Source organism: Marmota flaviventris, chromosome X (genome assembly GCF_047511675.1).
Source record: "Marmota flaviventris isolate mMarFla1 chromosome X, mMarFla1.hap1, whole genome shotgun sequence".
In the NCBI taxonomy this organism is placed as follows: Eukaryota; Metazoa; Chordata; class Mammalia; order Rodentia; family Sciuridae; genus Marmota; species Marmota flaviventris.
Window position 1 is genome coordinate 88,822,635 of NC_092518.1, and position 21,886 is coordinate 88,844,520.

Sequence of the window (21,886 nt, forward strand, 5' to 3'; positions counted from 1 at the left end):
GAGGCAGTTTAAAAAGTCCTCCACCTTTTGATAGGTTTTGCAAATAGGTATGCTGAAGGAAAGTGCACTAATGTTTCTTTTTAAAATACTGACCTGGGCTGGAGTTGTGGCTCAGCAGTAGAGCACTCACCTAGTGTGAGCGAGGCCCTGGGTTCAATCCTCAGCACCACGTAAAAATAAAAATAAAGGTATTGTGTCCAACTACAACTAAATAAACAAAATATTTTTTTAATTTATATTTTTATATTTATATTTTTAAAATAAAGTTACATGCATATGATAAAAATATTAATATTTTACATCCTAAATAGCTTTTGTTCATGTAGGAGATAGAAATATAATGTTTTAGAAATAAAAACTGAAATTGTAAAAATGTTTACTAACCCTTTAAAATAACAATAGTGACTGGGGTGTTGCTCAGTGGTAGAGCACTTGTGTGGTCTTGCATTTGATCCCAGAACCAAAAAGAAAAAAATAGAAAAATAGAAAAAATAACAATGAACCCACTACAAATTTGTGTAAATAAAATTTTATTAAAAGAACCACTTTACATTTTTTGCAAATAACTTTAATATCTGCATTAATACAAGACAGCTAGATTCTCATATTTGCTTCTGCATTTAAGGTTCTAATATGTTGTTTTGGTTGAATTTTACGAAAAAAATCCAAATTCATGGAGATACAGTTAGAAAAAGGACGAATTCCTAAACACCCTGAAAAGGTCCCAGGTGTCTCCAGGGTTACTCAGACCACACTTTGGAGAACCACTGTGGTTAGAGAGACATTAAAATATTTACAAATAAAACGTTAGCATATCTTCAGTTTGGATTAAACTCTTCCCAAACACACATACAACCTATGTCAGGGTGTACACAAATGATTCTTATTATTTGTGGTAGTGAGGCTATATAAAGTCAACTTATACAATTAATTAGCAAATAGTGAACTACTATTCACAGTAGAACTCCAAGGTTCATTTCCTGTGAACCTCTGGTCTCATTCCTTTCAAATGATCAATACATGAATTAGTTTTATATATGTTTCTGTTTAAAGATATCTTATTTATTATCTATATTTTTAAAGAATTGAATTTGGTGTCAACATACCTTATATATAATCAGAGATATAATAAATTATGATATAATGGTGTATTAAGAATTGTAATGCAAAAATAAAGAAAGAAAGAAAATTTAAAAAGAATTAATTATATATGATATTTCTTTACAACAAAACATGAGGCGAGAAGGGTTTAAATTCTTCCTGCTCTCAGGTAGCATGACCATAAATGACTTTAGTTTTCAGCCACACAACAGTGCTCTCCACTCTGCTTTTTAAAATCAGTCATCTCATAAACCCATTAATTTAGGTGCTTTTCCATCTATTTCACAGCTTCATCTCACACTAAAGATGGTATCTTATCTCTTCCCAGAGAAGGCTCACATATTTTATTTTAGTTGTAAATGAACACAATATCTTTATTTTATTTTATTTTTAATTTACTTTATTTTTTACGTGATGCCGGGGATTGAATCCATTGCCTTACACATGCTAGCCAAGTGCTCTACCAGTGAGCCACAACTCCGGCCCCAAGCCGCACATATTAACTGGCAAATTTCTTCTTCCTTTTTCTGGATGTACCATATTGTTGATTCATTAACATTGAACTCACAACCAAAAGTATTATAACTCATGCCTAAATGAAGCTTATCTAATACATATATTTTCTCCATAAGGCACATCACTTCTGGCAATTAGGAACACTAGACAACATATCAGTGTAATGATTAGGGGCCATTTTAAACAGTGAAATCATCAACAAAAGGCATAAAATGTGGCATTAGATACACTATGAAAAAGATATGGCATAAGAGCTAAAACAAGAAGACAGTGTGTCATTTTATCTAAACTCAACTGAGAACATTGAGTGCTTGGCCAATCTGTGCAGGTCCACGAATGACCATGAAAGTACTTCAGGTACTGATTGTGGGGTTAAAGATAAGTTTAAGCAAGTAGGTAAACTTGCAAATATGAAATCTGTGAATAAAAAGGACCAACTACTTTAAACAACTTACAACTGCACATACCCACACGTGCGCGCGCGTGTGTGTGCGCGCGCGCATGCGTGTGTATGACATTTTATGGATGAACAGAAATCATTAATTATTGGTGCTAGAATATGGGGGTTCATTATTCTAGTCTAATTTTGTATATGTTTGCATTTTTTCCAAAATGAGAAAGTTTTTTAAAAGTGGTTTATTTTTCCATTGGATTACTATTCCACTTTGCCTTGATCGGGCTTTTCCTTAGGGAAGTCTGCTACTGTGAAAGGTGAAGCCAAAGTGACTTTATGGTACAGAGGGTCAACCACCACCAGCTCAAACTACCACAAGTCCTCCTTGGGGGTATGAATCCAATACATAGTCCCTGCTGAAAGTGGGACAACAACAGGCAGAGGTATGAGGTCAACAGCTCTTTTTCTTGGAAAGAATTTCTAGGTAATTATCTAAGAGGCAATGGAATTTAAATCCTATAATATTTTGAGAGCCCACTGAGCCCAGACCAGCTCACTCTGTGGAAGTATGGTTCTTAATGTGACCTTAGTAAAGATAACTTAGATTTTAGTTCAAGAGTGTAGATTCAGTCACTTTCTAGCCTGGGTTAAGTCAGTAAATCCTTGGTAAATACAACATTTTCCAACAAATTTTCATATATTTTATATATATATAGCCTATACATACATGTAAAACATATATAAACACATACACACATACATACACATGTAACATTTATATAATTATATATGTTTGAAAGGTTGGCATTTTTAAATATCCAGAGGAGGGAAGATACTTTCTAATTTAGAAGCTAAAGTATCCTACTATCCTGGTTTCTAAGATCAGACCCTCTACCAGAGTGTGGATCACATCCTTTCCCTTCTGAGAACTTCATGCATCAGCTGCCTCCTCCCTCTTCTACATTTTCAATTTTCTCTTTCTCATAGCTCTTCCCCATCAGCCTGTGCACATTCCCAAGTCTCTAACATTTTTATCAAAATCTTCCCTCAGTCTTGTGACCTTCCAGCTGCCATTAGATCATTCTCTTTCCAAGCTTATTGAAGGTATAACATGCACTAACAGTCTCACTACTTCAACACCCAATCTTCGGGTTTTACATCATGTGTAAAAAAATCGCCCCAAAACTTAGGGCTTAAATAATAATTATTTAATTATATTCATGACTGTGTGAGGAATGTGGGCAAGTCTACCCTATGAGGTATCTAATGGGGTCAGTGGTATCCAGCTGATTGGCAGGTTGGTCTGGAGGGCCCCAGATGGCTTCCTTCATTCCTATGCCTGCCACCTGGTGGAGATATCTGGAAATTGGGCTTAGCTGTGTTGCTGTCTCAGGGCTTCTTTACTTGGTCTCCTTAGCAAGGTGCTCAGATTTCTTATGTGGTTGTTCAGAGCTCCAAAAGGCCAAGGCAAAAGTTTCAAGGCTTCTTACAACCTACCCTTGGAATTTAAGCAGCATCACTTCCTTACATTTTCACAGAGCACACCAGATTTAAGAGTAGGGGACTACACAGGGGAATGGTTTCTGGAAAGGATGATTAATAAGAGCCACATGCTGTTATCTACCACCCCCATGTACTCCTCAAACCACTACAATGTGGTCACACTCCCTGCCACTCCACTGCAAATGTGAACTCTGAGGTGAAGATCTTTTAGATGCTAAATCCAATGGATGCTTTTTAGTGCTTGCTTTCCTTGCTTTTCTCTGAATTGAACTCTATTGGCCACTAACTCCTTCTTGAAACTCATCTCCCCTGGCTTCTGTATACCACATTTCCTGTTTTGACTTTCCTTTTCTGACTGCTTCTCAGTCTCTCAAAGTGACTAATTTCTTATAGTATCCCCTGCTTTACCACTGGGCTTTGTTATCAGTTCCCATTCTGTATATGTTATCCAGTTATATCACTTACACAGGTAGCTTCATCTATGCTTATCTGCCAGTCATTCTTCAATATATATCACCCTCTCAGACGTCTCTTCAGCCTTCCAGATTCATATATATTCTGCTTAACTGTCTCACAGATACTTCAAACATGGCCAAAGCTGAATTCACCTTCTCCCTTAAACTTGCTTTCTTTTCTATCCTCTATTTACCACCCATCTAGATGCTAAAAGCAGAAATTTGAAGCTAGTCCTTAACTCCTCTCTTTTATTTCCCTGCCTATACTTTGTCACTAATCCCTGACCATCCAACCCAGTAAAACACTTGTCAATTTATCTACCCTGTGCATCCCACACAGTAGGTCTGGCAGAGGACTGGGTAGTGGTCTTGGCCTGTTGTTCTGGTCTATAAACTGCAAAGAAAGTATAGTTTACTACATTAAGTTCAAATATTGCTTTTTTTTAAAAAAAAAAAAAGCAGAGGTGATCCAGAGATACTAGGATAGGAGGTGTTTGATGAATGAAACTCCTTATGGGAGAGGCACTCAGGTTGGTGACAGTAGGATTCCACCTGTGTAGGGTGACATTATTTAAGTTCACAGTAGACCAAGTGGGAGATTACCAAGCCCCTCATACCTCCAAACGTGTCATCCTAAAATGTCATCACCTTTAGCTTACTTAATTGTAAAGACTTCCTTTATCAAGTCATATCTTCTGGATCAAACATCCAAAGCCTACATACAAATTCTTACTGCACTAGAGTGCTCCTGCCATATATGCCACAGGTTAAATAATAGTAGTGACTTGACAGGTTTTGGCTTCCAATAAAAGACCAAGTAGCTTTCATCAAGTTCATCTTCCTTCAAATATAGCAAGTATATACCCTGGACAAAATATTAAAAAAAAATAACTGCCTGCAAATATTGACAAGTAGGCAGAAACTGGAAGAAAATCAACACTTCAAAGATGGGATCAGATCTAGATGAGCTTCCCATTTTTAAGACTTTTAGCCACAGAGTAGGCCCCAGTCAGTGCTCTGGTGGCTGGCTGAAATTGAATCTTACTAACTTGAAAATCAGAGGACAGAGCTCAGGGTTTCTACAGAAGCTGGAAAGAGTGGGGGTAAAATCCTAGAATGGACCAAGCCTGATAGGTAGAGCCCTAAATTCTGCATATAAAATGCCTCAAAGTCTGACAAACCTCTGAATTATAAGTGTGTGGGGCCATCTTCAAACAGTCCATGTAAATTTCAAAGAACTGAATAGGTATTTCAGTTGGTGCCTACCATAAGAGAGACTGAGTATGGAGTTTGAGTTATATTAACTGTCTGCTAAAACAAAAACAAAAATCAATACTTTTCATAGGGAAAAAATGAATTACAGATTTGCATCCTCTACAATGTTCAGGAGACAAGTCAAAATGAATGGATATATAGGAAACAGGAATATATTACCCATACTGAAGAAGAAAGGCAATCAATAAAAAGTGACCCCAAGATGACCAACATTTTCAGAATTAACAAACAAGAATTTTAAGCAGCTATTATAACTATGCCTAAGGACATAGGGAAAATGCCCATAATAAATAGTGACTAGTTACACTGCAACCATATAAAGATGACCAGCCCATAGATATGGGCAGCTGGCTCAAGGCTTATAAGAAACGGGTCATGGCAAGCCTGGCCCCCTGATGTGCCTTAGCTCAGATTGTTATTACCTTCAGGTAGATTACTGAAACAGTCTCATAAACTATCTCCCTGCTCCTGGTTACTATTTACTATAATCTCACCTCCCACCAATACACACACGGATCCTAAACACATCTACATTGATTTTAGAATTACCTTTTACAACAGTTTTTATCAAGACTTCAATGATATCAAGTAACAGAAATGCTACTTAAACTTGGGCAAAAGAGGGAATCTATTAGAAGCCTCACATAATCATAGGGGCATATGGGCATCAAAGACAAGTAAGACTAGGAACTTGAACACGAATCTTATAATCATGCATGTATATAGGGTAATAAAGTCCGTCTCATTCCACCATCTTTCCTACCTTCATATCTCCTCCCCTCCCCTCACTCCCCTCTTCCCAATCCAAAGGTCCTCCATTCTTCCCTCCCCCCCCATTATGGAACAGCATCCACTTATCAGAAAAAAACATTCAGCCTTTGGCATTATTTTAGACAGATTTTCTCCCTTTGACCATAAAAGGGCCATCAGCTGTGGGCTGGCGTTATAGCTCAGTGGTAGAGCACCCACCTAGCATGTGTGAGGCACTGGGTTCTGAGCTCAGCACCACATATAAATTAATTAATTAAATAAAGGTCCATCGACAACTAAAAAAAAAAAAGTAATTAAAAAAAAGGGGGGCCATCAGCAGTTTCTGGCCACACATTTTCCAGTCATGTCACAATTTTTTCCTCAATTAAGTCAAAAAAAGTAATTAAAGTGAAGTATTCTGATTGTCCTGGCCTGGATCACATGGCCATACCTCAATCAATCAAATTGTTTGCCAGAGAGACAGAGTACTGATTGGAAGATCTCACTAGAACTGCATGGTTAGATAGGAAAGGGACAGTACACCAAAAACCAAAATAATACAAATAAACAGGCTTTTGCTTCTAGGTGAAGCCAAAGGCCCTAGGAAAACAAACATAAAGGTCTAATAGGTTCCCTGCATTCTCCACTTAAATTGGGGATGATACCATCCTACATGCAATCCTCTATGCAAATGTCAGAGTCCTGGAATCTCCCTTATAGAAAAGACTGCTAGCTTTCACCTAATATCTGTTCTCTCCTTACCCCTGCAACATAGCATTTTGCTGCTTGGAACATGAATGTGCTCATTGGAGTTGTATCTTATACCCTGAAGATTGGACACTAAACCCTTTGAAAGAGAAATGAATTTCTATCCAGTTTAGCCAGTGGCTATTTTGTTGTTGTTGTTGTTGTTTTTTAATGCATTATACTATACTCTTTCTTTTTAAAAAAAAAAAAAAAAACAAGCACTCTACTGACTAAGCTATATTCTCAGCCCTGATCTGTAATCTTTTTTTAAAAAAATCTTTATTTATTTTTTTAGTTTTCAGCAGACACAACATCTTTGTTTGTATGTGGTGCTGAACCCGGGCCACACACATGCCAGGCAAGAACACTACTGCTTGAGCCACATCCCCAGCCCCTATACTCTTTCTTTTATTTTCTTTTACATTGAGATATTTATTTCCATATTTTTATTGGTACATTACAATTATACATAACCCATCGTTATTTTGGCTATCTGATAACGTACAGCTCAACCTAATCCGAACTAACAACCCCACACTTCCCACATCCAATCATGGCACAACAAGGACGTTAAGAGTGAGGGTTAAGAGCTGGGGTTGTAGCTCAGTGGTAGAGCACTTGCCTAGCATGTGGGAAGCCCTAGGTCCGATCCTCAGCACCACATAAAAATAAATAAATAAAGATATTGTGTCCATCTATAACTAAAAAAAATTATTTAAAAAAAAAACAGTATGGGTTAAGAGTCAAGCCACTTAGCTGGGTGCAGCAGCACATGCCTGTAATCCCAGTGGCTCAAGAGGCTGAGGCAAGAGGATTGCAAGTTCAAAGCCAGCCTCAGCAAAAGTGAGGAGCTAAGCAATTCAGTGAGACCCTGCCTCTAAATAAAATACAAAATAGGGCTGGAGATGTGGCTTAGTGATTGAGTGCCCCTGAGTTCAATCCCCAGTACCAAAAAAATAAAAAATAAAAAGTCAAGCCACTTGAGTTTGAATTTATGCTCTGCCACTTACTAGCTCTGTTCACCAAATTTCTTTATCTCTATGTTCCTGTTTCATTGTGCATAAAATGACATTAATGACACTTATCTATCTCACAGGTTGGTTGTAAGGATTTAGCAAGATAATCGATGTATGTACTTAGAATACTACCTAGAACATGGCTCAGTGAGCATTAGCTATTTTTTGGGTTGGGGAGGCTGCAAATTTTATCTACTAAAGATTTTGGGAAACTCTCCCTTCCTCCACAACCTATTCCTACTTTGCCTTAATGAGGCCTGCCCCCAGTCCCATTCCTCTAAATGCTGCCTCAACCTGACTTTTCTAAAATACCTCGATCTAACGAGGTCACTCCTACTTGAATCTCCTCAGTGACTCCCATTTACCTACAAAAGGAAGCCTTAACCCCTTCACCTAGTGGCCAAGGCCCTTTTGGATAAAGGCTTAACTGACCTTTCTGAACTAACCTCCTGCCACTCTTCTACAATGCCCCACACCCCAGCCATACTCAACTATTCTCTGCCATCACCTCCCTAACTGCCTCTCAAGTGTTAACTACTCCCATTGCCCACCTCCTGAACTCCTTTGGCTGCCGTGGTACCATACTTTCTTGGTCTTCTTCCAATTCCCCTTGCTATTCCTTTTCTTTCTCATTCTTCAATTTCCTTGTAAGGTTCCACAGAGTTCCATCCTAAACCCACTTCCTGTTTTGCTGCATGTCCCGTCCCTGAGTGATGGCATCCATTTTTAAGCTCTATCTATATGCTCATGACTCCTAGTTCTTTACTCCTGACCTCTCTCATGAGTTTTGGCTTAAAATAACCTTTTTTTATATTTTTATTTTGAGACAGGGTCTCACTGAGTTGCTTAGGGACTCACTAAGTTGCGGAGGTTGGCTTTGAACTTGGGATTCTCCTACCTCAGCCTCCTAAACCGCTAGAATTACAGGTGTATACCACCACACCCAGATGGTTGCAAACATCTCTATAGATGACATCTCCTGAACAGTCACCTTAACCTCAGCATGTCCCAAACTGAACTTATCTTCCGCATCTTAAACCTGCTTTTCCTCTTCATTCTGAATTTGTTGGTGACACCACCATCACCCAAGCCTGAAACTCTTCATTCTCTGCATGTAAGAAATTACCCAATCCTGACCATTTACATACTCAGTAACTCTCCAATCCATCTTCTCTCCATACTCACTCTCATCCTTTCTAGCCCGGACTCTGCAATAGTCTGTCTCCAGTCATTATGCTTTGAAATCAACTGACAACCTTTTATCTACCACTAGTGAAAACTTTACATTGTCACTGCCCTGCTAGAAACTGTTTTTTTGTTTTTGGTTTTATTTTTTTGTTTGTTTGTTTGTTCTTTTAGTACTGAGGATTGAACTTAGAGGCACTGAACCACTGAGCCACATCCCCAGCCCTATTTTTTATTTTACTTAGAGTCTCACTGAGTGGCTGAGTACCTCGCTATTGCTGAGGCTGGCTTTGAATTCATGATCCTCCTTCCTCAGCCTCCCAAGCCACTGAGATAACAGGTGTGTGCCACTGTGCCTGGCTGGAAACTCTTTATTGATTCCCAGTTAGACAAAATTACTCCATCCCCTGTTGTATGCCAAGATCTATGCTAAGTATAAAAACTGCAATGTTGAACATGAAATCATCCCTACCTCTTAGTGGACTTACCACCTGGAATGATAGACACATAAATGCATACTAATCATAAGTGATAAGTCCTGTGATAAATATACTCACAGAACATTAATAGGAGCACACAACTGAGTTCCTTAGGGACTATATCTTCCTAATCTTTGTGACCCCCAACATCTAGTACTAGGTTTAATTCAGAAGAGAATTTTATCTGAATTCTGAATAGATACTCTTCTCTTATCTTCAGTCTCCTTCTATATAAAAAGACTCATAACTCATCTATTAAATAAATGCAATTTATAAACCTGTCTGAATCCTGATTTGAATAAAATACATGCAATTTTAAAAGATGAGAAACCAGGTAAATTTAACAGGGCTAGATATTTGATGATGTTAAGGAATTACTGTAGGGTTTTTTAGTGTTAAAATGTTATTGCCTTGTGTTAAAGAGTGTTTATCTTTTAGAGCTATTGAGTTTTGGGAGGTTTTTTTGTTTGTTGTGTACTGGGGATTGAACCCAGAGATGCTTCATCACTGAGCTACATCTCTAGCCCTTTTTATTTTTTTATTTGAGACAGGGTCTCACCAAGTTTCTTAGGACCTCACTAAGTTAATGAGACTGGCTTCAAACTTGTGACCCTCCTGCCTCAGACTGTGCTGCTGGGATTACTGGTGTGTGCCACTGTGCCCAGCAAAAAAGTACTTCAAAATGAAATAATATGATGAGATTGTCTGGGAGCTGTCTGAAAATAATATGTGTTGTCAGATGAGGGTATAACTGAAAGAGGACTGATAATGCCTGTTATTAATTGCTGAAGCAGGCTGAGGTATAAAATGAAAGATAAAATTAATCTCTCAGGGTTTCATGGCAATTAAATAATTATATAAAATGTCTGACTATAGTACCTGATGTCTCAAAAAATAACAGTTTTATCTGGGTACAGTGGCACATACCTGAAACCCCAACAACTCAGGAGGCTGAGGCAGGAAGATTTCAAGTTCAAGGCCAGCCTCAGTAATTTAGCAAGACCCCGTATCAAAATAAAATAATAAAAAGGGTTGGGGAATGTAACTTAGTGATAGAGAGCGCTCCGGGTACAATCATTAGTATACACACACACACACATGCACGCGCATGTGTGTTTACAAGTTTGCTTCTCTCCTCACCTCTTTAAATCCATCCACATAAGGGCATTACATGGGAGACAGCAGATCAGTGGAGTGGGAATTAGAATTCCAGCATCTGAAGGACTGGAAAAATACTTGGCATCATTTCTCTTCTCTGGCTGGTAATGACTGACCAACTAGAACACCAGATGTCTCCCAGAGCAGCCTTGGGCAGGAATTGAAGTGTTTCAAAACTAGCAAAACAAAAGAAAAGAAATCACAGCTTTAACTTTTGTGGACAGGACACAAAAACTCATTTAGAAGTAAATATGGGCTCTTAGCTGGAATAGGGCTGGCCATTTCCTCTGCTGCTCAAATCTCTCTGCAATATCGCCATCTGGTGGCTATCTAGCATCACTTTATTTCGTTCCCAGATGCAGTGCCCTCTGATGGCTTTGAATACACTTAGAAAGTTCTGGAACTGGGGCTGGGGATGTGGCTCAATTGAATACGCGCTCGCCTGGCATGCATGAGGCACTGGAATCGATTCTCAGCACCATATAAAAATAAAAATAAAGATATTGTGTCCACCTAAAACTAATAATATAAAATATTTAAAAAAAGAGAAAATTCTGAAAGGAAACAGCTTCACTCAGTGAAATGTTCTATGAACTGCTCAAAGTTAATCCTCATGTCCTACAAAGTTCCTTATGCTCAAACTCCATTATAGCCCCTCTCTGTTAGAATTGTTTACCTGTGAGGATTCATTCATTTACTCACCCAACAAATTTATTCTCTAAATGCCACACTTAGGATAGACACTGTGGGACAGGAGACACAATGGTAAACAAAATGAATTGAGGACAGAAACAAAAAATTAAGCATGCAAACAGAATTAAAACATCCCCCTTTCCACCCATTATAAAATAGTTTTTAAATTTATTGATACTGGGGATTGAGCCCAAGGCCCCATGCATGCTATGCATGGCACGATACCACTGAGCTACACCTTCAGCTCTAATTATTGCAATAGATAAAATTTGGATGCCACTCCTCACCCAAACTGGGAACACATTCCTCATGCTAAGAGGGGAGGTTGGAGGGACTGTGACCACTACCCCCCAAACTGACAAGCCCAAAGATGGAAAGATTACCCATTCAGGCCTACCTGCATCTACATATGTATAATTCCAGTCCTTTTGTCACTAATTCCCTTGCCTCCTCTCCTTTAAAAATTTTGCTAATTGTCAGGGATTTTAAAGATGGAATGAAGTTTCTTCCATTTTTCTTCAAAGATATATTTGAATATAAAACCTATTTGCCTATATATTTTGGAGGGGGAATACTGGAGGTTAAACTCAGGGTGTTCTACCACTGAGCTACATCCACAGTTCATCCCTCTTTGTCTTTTACTTTGAGACAGTATATCACTAAGTTGCCCAAACTGGCCTTGAACTTGTGATCCTCCTGCCTCAACCTTGTCACTAGAATTACAGTCATGCACCATTGCATCTGGCTAAATTATATATATTTTGTTTTGTCTGATTAGGGCCTTTAATTTTCTCTGAAATATTTCTATCTTTGGCAAACAAATTCCCCGTTCAAGTTTGCTAACCTCATTCTTTAAGATGCAAATTTCTTCCTAGTTTCAACTTTGGAAATGCAAATTTCTGGCTTATAAAACTAGCATGGAATGTCTGGCTTATAAAACTAGCAAACGTTAATTCTAGGTTTTAATTTTTTTCTTGTATACACCTATGTTTATATATATATATATAGCTTATATATAGTCTGCTTACATGGTACTAAATTGACTTATAAAAAAATTAGTCCAATTGCCTTTTGATTCACATGACTTTAAATCTATAATACACTATTTAAATTTGTTCATAATAAAAATGTCTTTAAAATCTAGTAACTAATTTTTCTGGCCTGCTAACCAATTAATATATTGGTCTCTAGATACTGAGATATAATGTCCATTGTTTTCTCTATATAGCAACCTTTGAGGACATTTTTGGCAAAGAATAATTTAAACGTTAACTATGCTTGATTTCTGTAAGTAAAGCTAACTATTAAAATGAATAAATTAAGCTGGGAGTGTAGCACACACCTGTAATCCCAGTGGCTGGAAGGCAGAAGGATTCAAAGCTGACCTCAGCAACTTAGCAAGGCCCCATGCAACTCAGGGAGACCCTATCTCTAACTAAATATAAAAGGGATGAGATGTGGCTCAGTGGTTAAGCACACTGGGCTCATCCCCAGTACCAAAAAAATAAATAAATAAATTTAAATTTTCTAAAAGGTGACATTTCAAATTATTTTGTTTTTACAAGGAAACCTCAATCCAGAGATGAAAACTCTTAGGCTTTTCATACCTGAAAAATATTCCATCTACTTTTTTTATTTAAAAAATTTTTAGTTGTTGATGAACCTTTATTTTACTTATATGAGGTGCTGAGAATCAAACCCAGTGCCTCACACATGCTAGGCAAGTACTCTACCACTGAGCCACAACCCCAGCCCTCCATTTTCTTTTAATTAGTGTATGATGTTTATATTTATATATGATATTCAAGGTTTGTTTAAAATATGAATTGTTCAATAGATTTAAAAATTCACAAGTGACCTGCCAGACATGGTGGTACACACCTATAATCCCAGTGACTAGGGAGTCTGAGGCAGGAGGATCTCAAATTCAAGGCCAGCCTCAGCAACTTAACAAGACCCTAAGCAACTAAGTGAGACCCTGTATCAAAATAAAAAAGTTAAAAGGGATGGCAAATGTAGCTTAGTGGTGAAGTGTCTCTCGGTTTAATCCTCAATACAGAAAAAAATTAGAAATTCATCAGTGAGTCTATACTTTCCTTGCTCCAAACCAGAGATAAGTCAAAGAAAATAACAGATGATTTAAAATGCTAATAAGCTATATACAGTTTCTACTTCTGAAATATCATTTTATAATGAGCTAAAATTAGGGAGATTTTGTTTTTAATTTCATAACTCCTAAAAGTACTTTCAGAAATTAACTATTAGTCTGTTCACACATTCATTCAGTAATCTAAACTTGTTAAAAACTTGTGTGTCTGTTTTAAATTTATTTTCACAACTACCTTGTTAAAAAAAATACATGATATACAGGATATGATGTTGAAACTGGGTTCTCCACCTCTGCTTCTGTAGTTGCTGGTGAAGTTACAGCCCTCCGCAGCAGCAGCAGCTCCTCACAACTGGGCATGCCCTCCAGCATTAGCAGCTGGTCTCAGTCACCAGGACTGGATTCTTTGGAAGTGAGTGGGACCTGTGTTGTATATCTCCATAGCAGGCAAATGCCCACTTAGTGCTGCAGCAGACCTTATCCACCCACTAGTGACTTCTTTCCAGGTTCTTGTCCTGAGAATTTGAAGAATGAAACCCAGGGACAAGAGAAAGTGAAAGAGTTGCGTTTGTTCAAGTAAGAAGAAAAGAAACAGAGCTCTTGCTGGGCAAGAGGGGACTAGAAAGCAGGTTGCCACTTAAGTGTACTAGTCCAGGGGTTATTAGAAAAATGCCAAGGCTACTGGTCAGCAGCTATACTTGTCAGGTATTGGAAAGGTGCCATGCCTATTGGTTCAGCTTATGACCCTTTAATTAGTTGTGCCCTTTTAGGCCTTGAGTCTGTAACCTTCATTCTGGTCCATCCCACTTGTCTTTTTACACTACTCTGGGACAAATGGGTCAACTGGAATGCTTGCAGTGTTCCTACAGGTTAATTTCATGGATTAGCCTACACGTTTAGAGAATCTGTTATGGGGCTTAATGCCCTGCCTGCCTGCCTCTCTTTTACTATCTACTTTATCTATTCAATGTTGCTTATAAAACAACTCCAGTAATTTTCATTTATAGTTTCATGTTTTCTGCACAAACTGGCTGGTTTTTTTAAACATTTTTTTGGTTGTAGTTGGACACAATAACTTTATTTATTTATTTTTATGAGGTGCTGAGGATCCAACCCAGTACCTCACATGTGCTAGGTGAGCGTTCTACCACTGAGCCACAACCACAGCCCCTGCGTAGGTTTTATTGTTCTGTAATAAGCAAGGTGCTTCACTGTGTTCTTAAAAAATGCTAAATGGGGGGACTGTAGTAGTGGCTTAGTGGCAGAGTGCTTGCCTGGCATGTTTGAGGCCCTGGGTTCAATCCTCAGCACCATATAAAAATAAATAAATAAAATAAAGATATTGTGCCTGTCCACAACTAAAAAAATGTTTTTAAAAAACAGTTTGTCTTATCAAGAGAATTTGGAAGCGGGGCACAGTGATGCACGCCTGTAATCTCAGTGGCTCAAGAGGCAGGAGGACTGCAAGTTCAAAGCCAGCCTCAGCAACTCGGTGAGGCCCTAAGTAACTCATCAAGACCCTGTCTCTAAATAAAATATAAAAAGGGCTGGGGATGTGGCTTAGTGGTTAAGGGCCCCTGGGTTCAATCTCTATTACCAAAAAAAAAAAAAAAGAAAGAAAGAAAAAAAACAGAGAGAGAATTTGTTTTCTACTGATTAAGTCCTACAAGAGTTAAGATTTATTCAAATCTTCATTTGTTCTAAAATTGCTTTTAGTCTGTAACTCTAAAGCTTTAAAATCTGCCAGTTAAATATAATGCTATTGTTATCAAGAATACAAGCAACAATAAATGTTGGTGAGAATATAGGAGAAAAGGCACACATTGCTGGTGGGACTGCAAATTGGTGCAACCAATCTGAAAGTAGTATGGAGATTCCTAGAAAACTTGGAATGGAACCACCATTTTTACTGAGCTATCCCACTCCTAGGTTTGTACCCAAAGGACTTAAAATCAGCATACTACAGTGACATCAATATTTATAGCAACACAATTCACAATAGCTAAACTGTGGAACCAACCTAGATGCCCTTCAATAGATGAATAGATAAAGAAACTGTGGTACATATACATAATGGAATATTACTTAGCATTAAAAGAGAATAAAATTATGGCATTTGCAGGTAAATGGATGAAGTTGGAGAATATCATGCTAAGCGAAATAAACCAATCCCAAAAAACCAGGGGCCAAATGCTTTTTTGGATAAGTGGATGCTAATCCTTAATGGGGAAGGGCATGGGATGAGTGCAGGAACTTTGGATGGGGCAAAGAGGAGGGGGGAGGGGACAAGGGGGTAGGAAAGATGCTGGAATGAGACGCACATCATTTTCCAAGGTACATGTATGACTGTACAAATGGTGTGACTCTACTTCATATACAACCAGAGAAGTGCAAAATTCTGCTCCATTTGTATACAATGAATCGAAGAGCTTCCTACTGTCATGTATAACTAATTAGAGCTAATTAATGAATAAATAAATAAAATGCTGTTGATCATGTTGTTGTCTTACTGTTACAGAATTGAGGACTTTCAAGAAACTGAGACAGCGTGAAAACTCACCCTTTAAACCCTGATTCTTGTGATCATGTCATAAAGATTTCAGACATGTCACTCTGAGTAACAGGAATGAGTTTATTGAAAGGACAGGAAAAGGGAAAGGGCACACTCTCAAGGGAGACAGTGGGTCCTCTCAGAGAGGAGAGGGACAATGTGCCTCTCCTGTATTCAAGATTTTTTTTTTTAACAGAGAGAGAAGAGAGAGAGAGAGAGAGAGAGAATTTTTTTTTAATATTTATTTTTTAGGTGTAGATGGACACAACACAATGCCTTTATTTTTATGTGGTGCTGAGGATTGAACCCGGGTCCCGCCCGTGCTAGGCAAGCGCTCTACCACTGAGCCACAATCCCAGTCCCTGTATTCAAGTTTTATTGGGGACCCCAAAGAAGTTTCCAGAGAGTCCCACCCAGGTCCATCTCTTGGCTGACAGCAGGTGACATCAGTATCTATTGCTATGAAAACTGAAGTTACCCTTGGCCTGGCTAAGTGGTTCTAACTGAATTGTTAATCATTTTATAGGTTTTATGGTCAGGAGAAATTATCCCTATGTTCCAGGATCTGGTCTGTGAAAAGGGTCACAAAAGTGTCTCCCTTCAAAGTAACTTGGGTCCCTCTTATCAATGTTATTTCCTGCTTGCATTTCCTTGCAAATAACAGGTAGTTTGGTAAGAATGTGACATATCCTGTCCAGTTAGGGCAGGCAGGGCTGCAGGCAAATTGCTTTTTGGCAAAGAAAGTATGTAGGTATCTGCACAGTGGGCCCACTTTATAGAGTTATTCTCTTAACCTTGTGTTCCCACCATTCACATCTGTCTGTTCCCTAACACTAGGAATTCACACAGAGGAGGAACTGGATTCAGGACCAGCAAGCCTCTTGGCATATGTGATGGAAAAAAATTTCAGCATGTGCCAGTCAGAAACATAGACTGAGGGGACTGGGATTGTGGCTCAGCGGTAGAGTGCTCGCCTAGCATGTGTGAGGCCCTGGGTTCTATCCTCAGCACCACATAAAAATAAATAAATAAAGGTATTGTGAATAGTATATTGAACGACCCGGGAAGATGGCGGCGAGGGGAGTGCATTGCCCCCGTGTGCTGCTTCACTGTGTGGGAATATGACAAGTCAGGACGGCTAAAGGATATCTTGTTAGGAATTTCCAGCAATAGTGGGGTGCTCCGGAACCTGGAGGAAGGATTTCCATCGCACGAGGATCGGCTATGGGGACTCAAACGCGAGAGGTTTGTCGCACGGAGGGTAACACTGCTTATTCAGCAAATCGCCCCGCGGCTAGAGTCTGCAGCGCGCGCTGGGAAACGAGGAGATAGCGACGCAGGGATACAGCGCTGCAGTTTCTGCCAGCCGTGCAAGCACCGTACTCAGGGCTGAATTCTGGGTTCGAGACGGGGGAAGGAAGCGGTCCATCTCGGTTCTCCACACCGGTCAGACCACAGAGGAGGCCAGCAGCCACCATGTTGGAAAGCTGACGTCATCATACCTGTTTTCGACTGACCGCAGCTCATTCAGCCATAGAACAGGTAATTTCAGGCTGCCATTCGCCTGCGGCTTGCAGACAGATTGCTAGGGTTCAGTGCCTGGGTGCTTCTTAGAACCTGATCTTATCGGAGCGAACACCGAGCGCGGGGCGGCCGAGTTCCGGCTCCCGGTACCATCCCGGAACCGCCCTGGCCCAGGGCCGCGGAGCCTGCGGAGGCTACTTCTTGGATCCTGCTCCTATCAGAACATACACCAAGCACTAAGCGGCCGAATTCCGGCTCCCGGAACTGAGCCCGCGGGGACTGCTTCTTGGAGCCTACACTTATAGGAGCTTACACCGAGCACGGAGCGGCCGAGTTCCGGCTCCCGGAACTTCCCTGGCCCGGGGCTAGGAGCCCGCGGAAACTGCTTCTCGGTCCGGGTCCTGCTGAGGGCCGGTCAGGACTCACCCGTTGCTTTGGTTGCCCGGCAAGGGGAACGTAATGCTGCCATTAGCATAGGATACAAACATGGCAGAGATCTGCTGTCATCAGAAAGCGGCGGAGGAGAGAACTTCATCAATACCAGCGGTGACAGAAACAGTTGGTCTCCTGGTAGGGGGGGTGAGGCACAGACACCCGAGTCTCCTCAATTAGTCGTCGAGCCAGAGGGGAGGAGCCGGGCCGCCGCCAGCGCCCGGAGCAGGCCCAGCGGCTCGCCAGCGTGGTGACCGCGTGACCCCAATTGGAGGGGTGCGGAGCGGAGCCGCCACCCGCACCCGCAAGGTGGGCAGACCCGCGACCCAGTGGTACATGGGCGTGGTAGGAGGGGCAGGGCAGAGCCGCCGTTCGCGCTTGCAAGGTAAACAGACCTGTGACAGCCTGGCGGGTCAGGCCCAGTGGCCTGCCAGTGTGGTACACACGTCACCCCAACTGGAGTAGGGGCAGAGCAGATCCTTCTCCCACGCCCGGATCAGGCCCTGCCGGTGTGGTGGTCACGTGACCCCAATTGGAGTGGGGGCGGAGCGGAACCGCCACCCATGCCCGCAGGGTGAGCAGACCTGTGACCAACCTGCAGATCAGGCCCAGGGGTCCGCAGGCGTGGTAGGAGGGGCAGGGCAGATCCGCCGCCCGCGCCTCCAAGGTAGGCAGACCTGCAACAGACCAGCGGATCAGGCCCAGGAGCCTGCCGGCGTGGTACACACACCACCCTAATTGGAGTAGGGGCAGAGCAGAGTCGCCGCCCGTGCCAGGAACAGGCCCAGCGTCCTGCAGGCGGGGTAGTCACGACACCCCAATTGGAGTAGGGGCAGAGCAGAGCCTCAACCCGTGCCCGAAAGGTGGGCAGATCTGCGACCGACCAGCGGGACAGGCCCAGTGGCCTGCCGGTACGACAGACACATCACCCCATTTGGAGTAGGGGCAGAGTAGAGCCGCCGCCCGCGCCTGCAGGGTAGGCAAACCTGCAACCGACCGGCGGATCAGGCCCGGTGGCCTGCCGGCGTGGTACACTCGTCACCCCAATTGGAGTAGGGGCAGAACAGAGCCGCCGCCAGCGCCCAGAACAGGCCCAGTGACCTGCCGGCGTGGTAGCCACGACACCCCAATTGGAATAAGGAGAGAGCAGAGCCGCCGCCCGCGCCTGCAGGAAAGATACGCAAGCAGTATGAAAAGACAAGGAAAGAAAGGACCACAAGCAATGCAGGTCAACTCAACTTTAGAAGAGGTAACAGCTGCAGCAGATGGAATGTCAGATAAAGAATTCAGGATATACATGCTTCAGATGATCTGGAGTATCAAGGAAGACATTAAACAGCAAAATCAGACAATGAAAGATCACTTCGACAATGAATTACACAAACAAATCCAGGAAGCAAAGGATCAACTATACAGGGAGATAGAGGTTATAAAAAACAAACAAACAGAAATCCTAGAAATGCAGGAAGCAATAAACCAACTTAAAAACTCAATGGAGAATACTACCAGCAGAGTAGAACACTTAGAAGATAGAACATCAGACACTGAAGACAAAGTATTTCAACTGGAAAAGAACATAGACAGCTCAGCAAGACTGTTAAGAAATCATGAGCAGAACATCCAAGAAATATGGGATAACATTAAGAGACCAAACTTAAGAGTCATTGGGATACAGGAAGGTACAGAGCTCCAAACCAAAGGAATGAGCAGTCTATTCAATGAAATAATACGAGAAAACTTCCCAGACTTGAAGAATGAGACAGAATCCCAAATCCTAGAAGCCTACAGGACGCCGAATGTGCAAAATCATAAGAGATCCACACCTAGACACATTATAATGAAGATGCCCAACATACAGAATAAGGAGAGAATTTTAAAAGCTACAAGAGAAAGGAAGCAGATTACATTTAGGGGTAAGCCAATCAGGATAACAGCTGATCTTTCAACACAGACTCTGAAAGCTAGAAGATCCTGGAATAACATATTTCAAACACTGAAAGAAAATGGGTTCCAACCAAGAATTGTGTATCCAGCGAAATTAAGCTTCAGGATGGAAGATGAAATTAAAACCTTCCACGATAAACAAAAGTTTAAAGAATTCACAGCTAGAAAACCATCTCTTCAAAACATCCTCGCCAAAGCATTACAGGAAGAGGAAATGGAAAATAACAATGAAAACCAACAGTGGGAAGTAGGACAGTAAAGGGGGGGGGAAATAATCAAAGAGGAAAACAAACCATGTTTAGTAACAGAAATAAACAAATATGGCTGGAAGAACAACCCATATCTCAATAATAACCCTAAATGTTAATGGCTTAAACTCACCAATTAAGAGACACAGGCTAGTAGAATGGATCACAAAACAAGACCCAACAATATGCTGCCTACAGGAGACGCATTTGATAGGAAAAGACATACATAGGCTGAAGGAGAAAGGTTGGGAAAAATCATATCACTCATATGGACTTCGGAAACAAGCAGGAGTGTCCATACTCATAGCAAATAAAATAGATTTCAAGCCAAAGTTAATCAAAAGGGATAAAGAGGGACACTACATACTGCTTAAGGGAACCATACACCAACAAGACATAACAATCATAAATATTTATGCCCCAAACAATGGTGCAGCTATGTTCGTCAAACAAACTCTTCTCAAGTTCAAGAGTCTAATAGACCACCATACCATAATCATGGGAGACTTCAACACACCTCTCTCGCCACTGGACAGATCTTCCAAACAAAAGTTGAATAAGGAAACTATAGAACTCAATAACACTATTAATAACCTAGACCTAATTGACATATATAGAGTATACCACCCAACATCAAGCAGTTACACTTTTTTCTCAGCAGCACATGGATCCTTCTCAAAAATAGATCATATATTATGTCACAGGGCAACTCTTAGACAATATAAAGGAGTAGAGATAATACCATGCATCTTATCTGGTCATAATGGAATGAAACTGAAAATCAACGATAAAAGAAGGAAGGAAAAAGCATACATCACTTGGAGAATGAACAATAGGTTACTGAATGATCAATGGGTTATAGAAGACATCAAGGAGGAAATTAAAAAATTCTTAGAGATAAATGAAAATACAGACAGAACATATCGGAATCTATGGGACACATTGAAAGCAGTTCTAAGAGGAAAATTCATTGCTTGGAGTTCATTCCTTAAAAAAAGAAAAAACCAACAAATAAATGATCTCATACTTCATCTCAAAATCCTTGAAAAAGAAGAGCAAAACAACAGCAAAAGAAGTAGAAGGCAAGAAATAATTAAAATCAGAGCTGAAATTAATGAAATCGAAACAAAAGAAACAATTGAAAAAATTGACAAAACTAAAAGTTGGTTCTTTGAAAAAATAAACAAAATCGACAGACCCTTAGCGATGCTAGTGAAGAGAAGAAGAGAGAGAACTCAAATTACTAGCATACGGGATGAAAAAGGCAATATCACAACAGACACTTCAGAAATACAGAAGATAATCAAAAACTATTTTGAATCCTTATACTCCAATAAATTAGAAGATAGTGAAGGCATAGATAAATTTCTTAAGTCATATGATCTGCCCAGATTGAGTCAGGAGGATATAGAAAACCTAAACAGACCAATATCAATTGAGGAAATAGAAGAAACCATAAAAAGACTACCAACTAAGAAAAGCCCAGGACCGGATGGGTATACAGCAGAATTTTACAAAACCTTTAAAGAAGAACTAATACCAATACTTCTCAAGCTACTTCAGGAAATAGAAAAGGAGGGAGAACTTCCAAATTCATTCTATGAGGCCAACATCACCCTGATACCTAAACCAGACAAAGACACTTCAAAGAAAGAAAACTACAGACCAATATCTCTAATGAACCTAGATGCAAAAATCCTCAATAAAATTCTGGCGAATCGGATACAAAAACATATCAAATAAATTGTACACCATGATCAAGTAGGATTCATCCCTGGGATGCAAGGCTGGTTCAATATACGGAAATC

At 40.4% G+C, this 21,886-nt stretch overlaps 1 long non-coding RNA gene across 2 annotated transcripts in view; it reads right to left on the reverse strand.

The window, feature by feature from the left end:
- LOC114089551 (uncharacterized) overlaps window positions 1-21,886 on the reverse strand; it is a 48,465-nt gene that overhangs the window by 5,891 nt on the left and 20,688 nt on the right. Inside the window, exons 5-6 of one of the 2 annotated variants that reach the window (XR_011705580.1) lie at window positions 11,282-11,322; window positions 10,562-10,755 (exon numbers count right to left, since the gene is read on the reverse strand). This is a non-coding gene — a long non-coding RNA (uncharacterized lncRNA). The remainder of the gene's footprint in view (window positions 1-10,561; window positions 10,756-11,281; window positions 11,323-21,886) is intronic. The other variant, XR_004618702.2, reaches the window with a different exon arrangement.